Here is a 5444-nt window from a genome sequence, read left to right as displayed (position 1 = left end):
CATATAAACCTACAATATTTATTTTTGAACGATTCTTTAGATACTAAATTATTCCATTGAATTTTGAAGTGACAATCCATGTATAAATTCAAAGAAGACCGACAAATCGGGCACTAAAGTCTTGATTGTACTTTGATTTGTACTTTAAAAATTTTGAATTCTAGTGATGCCAATGAAGTCCCATATAGCATACAGTTAGACAGTCTAAATTAGACCGTCCAGAAAAATCCCATATAGCACACAGTTAGAACGTCCAGATTAGACCGTCCAGATGCGTCTAGTTGGGTCAATCTCTGGACTCCAGACTGCCCCGAAATTTTTCTACACGGGACCCAGTACAGTTATTCCGGCCTGGATAAATACTGTAGCAATGAAATTAAACGAAATTAAATGACATGTCACCTGATCACGCCCATGATCGTTTACCACTTCAGGAAACTAGACGCTAGAAGACTAAAAACTAGCCTACATTTCGTCTTCATTTTATCTGTCAAGTTCTTTAAATTTCTACTATAGTCTCGCTGAGACTAGAATTAAGATTTACATTTAAAAATAAGTCAGATACATGTATTGATTTAAGATTCATGTCAATTATAAAAAGCTAAAATATCATTGTACACTAAAATTAAGACTGATTTTGAAAGTAGTCCCGCATAGAATTAAGACTTTTCTTTTCTGTGTAAAAGCAAAAACTTTATCGACTTGAACAAAGTGATTTCTACAAAGTGACAGTTTATAGAATAACTTATTCAGAGTTGAATAGTCTGATTAGATGATAAACTTATCATATTGATGTAAAATAGTTCATTGTATCTTAAATTGCAACGAATCTAAATAAATCTAATTAAAGTGACCAACCCACTTTCGCGAAAGCATAAATTGCAATTTTCTTTCGTGGAACTATATAACTGTTTTATTACTATTTATACTCTTGTTTAACTGCCTTTCTTTTAACTTTCTTTGGTTTTCCATAAATAAAATTTCTAAAATGATGTCACCACGAGTGTACATTCATGTAGGAAAATGAATGGGTGTGCGTTAATTTCGCCAACATATTTTATTGTCTAGGCCGAGTGTGGTGTATCATTTGAATATAACTGACTGTTGTTTTATAACGAATTCAACTCGAGAGATAAAATGAATATTGTGTTGGCAGTACTTAAGTATTGGTTGTATTGTATACAAATAATTGCTCTACAATTCTACTTTGGTTTAAGCGTATCCCTTAATTTCAAAAAGTATCATTATAAAGACAGGAGAAATTGGATTTCAATGTTTACACCATTAAAATTAAAAATGATGTTAGAAACATATTTAAAATTTCTAAGTTAAAAAATGTAAAGTTTATTCTTATAAGCAAAGCAAAATTTATAATAAATTTATAAAGTTCTGTTATGTTCTGTTATAAATTACTGTTATCTGTCATAGTCCTTAAACAAACACTATAATTATAAAAACTTTAATATTGCTTCAAAAAATTGTTCAATACATACTGTCAACTCTCGATAAGACAAAGCACGATAACTCAAATTTTTCGGTAGTTCAAAGTAATTCTTGGGTCCTGTTCATTCCCTATAAACATTATTAACATTTGATAACTCAAACTTTTGAATAACTCAAAGTTTTTTCTAACCCTAACATTTGCAAACCGATAACCTAACCACCTAACCACGCTTGCACGCTACGATGATTTTCTTAATACTTGAGGACATTCATGTTCACAATAACTATTAATTTACAATAACACATTTTTTTAGCAGTTCTTTTTTTAATTGTTTAATTTATAAATAATAATAATAATTAATAATTATATGATATAATAATATAATAGTTTAATAAAATAAAAAAATATAATAATATATAGGTAGTATAATATAATAAAACTAATAAAAACTCCGCTTAGAACCGTGTCCCAAGCCCGGGACTCCATCTTCTATACGCATTTATACTCATTAATGTATTATTTTTTTACGTATATGCGTGTACATGGGTGAAGTAGTTTGGAGGAGGAGGAGGGTAGTTTGTCGGACTGTTGCGTCCGTGTATATTCCTCGTCTGTGTGAATGGTACAGTATGAACGTAGGGTGCGCTATAAACGCGTTTATCCCTTTGTTTGGGCGAAGGAGAATCCGAACCAAAGTGTTCGGTATGTTCGGAGCATGAATGGGAAGGAGAGTAGCCTATAAACGGCCCCTTTCATGAATGGGAAGCAGAGTAGCCTATGAACGGCCGCTTCCACGATTGGGCAGTCTCTTTTATATTGATGACACTATGAATCCGGGAAGTCTGTCCAATAGGCCAGCCTTGGCGGTATCCGGTTTGTCTCAATAGAATTGAAACTGATGTATGAAAGTGTATGTGTAATGAAAGAGGAACACTTTGCGGAGGTTTCTTCCTTTTTTTCTGTATGTGGGGGGGTGCTATAAACGCGCTACCCCCGTGAATGTGAGATACGCATGAGAGACGGGGCATGTGCATGGTCGTTCTGGTCCGTCAGACACAGTACACAACAAACGTACACCATTCTAATACATATATGGGTTACACACAATGACAACACCTACACATTAATCACAACACAATACACACGATGCACTAATCACACCCATATAAATCAATCTTTTTTTTCAAGTTAAAAATGGAAATTGTGTGATGTAAATAACATTATATCCCAAGCAGGTACCTTGATAAAGGGTAATCCTGCCGTCGATTCCGATCGGGTGAAAGCCCCGGTGGTCGACGCAAGGCCCACGGATTTTGGGGGTGGCCAACAAAACACAGATCTTTTGGATCGAAACAGCGGAGAGAAAATGGAGACGGAGGTTGCAGAAGCTTCTGCCCTCAGTAGTAAAACGGTTCCAGTATCCCTATGGGTTGAGGGATGGAAGACCATGCTTCGACTCATGGAGAGGCAGTCCGAAGTGTGGGAGAAATGGTTTAAGTCTCTTCGAATCGTAAAAGAGGGGATTTTAAAGAACAATCCGAAGCCGGTCAAGGATAGTGCAGTGGAGGCTTTCCATTATGGTGAGAGCCTCGTTGGCATCGCCAGGGACCTTATGGAAGAGGGGAGAGAATTTACTAAAATATTAGAAAATTATCCTCCTCCTCTCATAGCGAGACGACAAGCCAGACGCGTAGGAGGAACTCCCGGGGGAACCCCCACCTCTGATAGAAAGAAGAGGGGGGCCTCAACTACGCCCAAAGAAAGAAAGGCGAAGAAAGGGAAGGCGTCCGTGTCTCCCCATCAGACAGCTGAGGAAACCAACGCTGAGGAGGCTCGGACAGCCACTCAAGCTGATGGCGGGCGTTGGAAAAAGTCCAGCGGAAAAAGAAAAAAGGAAAGGACTGGGGATGACCCTAAGGGGGGAACAAAAAAACTCTCCCGAAAGAGAAAGAAAAGAGAGACAGACGCAATTAGAATAAGCGTAGGGGAAGGAAAAGATTATGATGGGATATTGGACGATATGTTCTCAAAGGTCAGCCCTGATGAAAACAAAGTCGAGATCCTGTCGGTCCGAAGATCCAGGAAGAAAAAAATCCTCCTGGTTCTTAAGAAGGGGCAGGATCTCACTGGATTCAGCAGTGCGCTGACCACTGCCCTGGATGGAAAAGCAGAGGTCAAGACAGTAGTCTCGGCGAGGTCACTAGAAATCGTAGACCTCGATGAGACTATAGTCGTGGCAGACGTACAGAAGGCAATACGGGGTTGTCTGGGAATGCCTGAGTTGGAAACGCCTTGCCAACTAGTCATCCGGTATGGAGGTACGCAGATAGCGATTCTGCGTCTGCCAGATGCGGACGCAGAGTTGCTATTAAAGACCGGAAAGGTCAGAATCGGCTGGGTCAACTGCAGAGTCCGAAAAAGAGTGGAGGTAGACAGGTGTTTCAGATGCCTGTGCTACGGCCACTTGGCATGAGGCTGCAGTGGCCCAGACAGAAGAGATGCTTGTTGAAAGTGTGGTGGTCTGGACCACAAAAGCAGGTCATGTAAGGGTTCTGCTCGTTGCATGACTTGCTCCGATAAGGGGTCAAAGGAGACAAACCACCTTCCGGGAAGCAGTTCTTGCCCAGTTTATTGGGGAATCCTCTCAGGTCTAAAAGACAAAATACGGGGTTCTCCAGGTTAACCTCGGAAGGGGAAGAGCCGCGCTGGACCTTCTGATGCAGACTGCTGGACAGAGGAAGGCTGATATACTGATCTTCAGTGAGCAGTGTAGAAAGTCAGAATTCTCTGTCTGGTTCCAGGACGCATCGGGACGGTCCGGAATACAAGTGTGTTACCCGGACTTCGCTATTAGTGATTTCCTGGAGACAGATAAGGGCTTTGTTTGGGTAGAGGTGGCGGGTGTTTGTATCTACAGCTGCTACTTCTCCCCAAACGACCCCCTTAAAAAGTTCGATGCCGAGATTCGCTCTCTTGAAGAAAGCATAAGAGCTTTCGGCGGGGATGTCCTCATTGCGGGGGATTTCATTAGTAAGTCCCCCGAGTGGGGAGAGACCCGTCAGGACAGGAAGGGGATCTTGGTCACCGATATCTGGTCTCTGCGAATGACCTGGTGGTGATGAACCGGGGAAAAGAGCTCACTTTTAGGCGGGGAGCGTCAGGGTCAATTCTTGACCTGACATTTGCATCTCCCCACCTGGCCCGTAGAATCAGAAATTGGAAGGTATTGGATCAGGTGACCATGAGCGACCACCAGTACATTGAGTTTTCAGTCTCCGAGGAGAATATGGGAGTGTACAGTAGAACGTGTGAATGCCTTCCCCCTGAAGTTGCTGCTAAAAACTGAATATGTACCGTGCAACTTGTATTTCTGTAGTCTATGCTCAAACAGCTGTCATAAATGTTTTGGTGTCATCGTTGGTCACCCTCATTACCCTTATGAAAATAAATATGTTCGTTTAATCGTTTTAATTAAATTGAAAAGTATTTCAGAAGATTAAAATAATTACATGCGACAGTGGAAAGAAATGAATCATGTTTTAAAAATGAAGATTGTGTCACCAATTTCAGGTTATAAGATAAGTATAAATATCAAATGTAAATAATATAAAAAAGTCTAGGTTAGAAATGTAAAAAATAACATAATTATTATTTTTCGTTATTTATTGTTATTATTATTAAAATTATTACTATTCATGAAGATCATTAGGCAAAAATTTCTTTCATTTTCAGGAAAGTAATAAGTTTGAATCGTAGAATTTGGAACTTTTAGAATTATGGACAATATCCAGCATACCATGGGAAAAGTATTTCTTCATTTTCCAGCACATTCGAAATCATCTACAGAATTTTAATTTTTCGAAATATCAACAAAAGTTTATCTTCGTTTTACATTTTATACGTGATCAACTTTGAAATACAATTTAAAATGTCAATTTCTCAAGGTATATGCAAAGGCTGTCGAAACATGATGAAAGATTTTTGTTTTTCTGATTCACTC

Source organism: Leptopilina heterotoma, unplaced genomic scaffold (genome assembly GCF_015476425.1).
Source record: "Leptopilina heterotoma isolate Lh14 unplaced genomic scaffold, ASM1547642v1 Lhet_430, whole genome shotgun sequence".
Taxonomy (NCBI): domain Eukaryota; kingdom Metazoa; phylum Arthropoda; class Insecta; order Hymenoptera; family Figitidae; genus Leptopilina; species Leptopilina heterotoma.
This window is presented reverse-complemented; position numbering follows the sequence as displayed.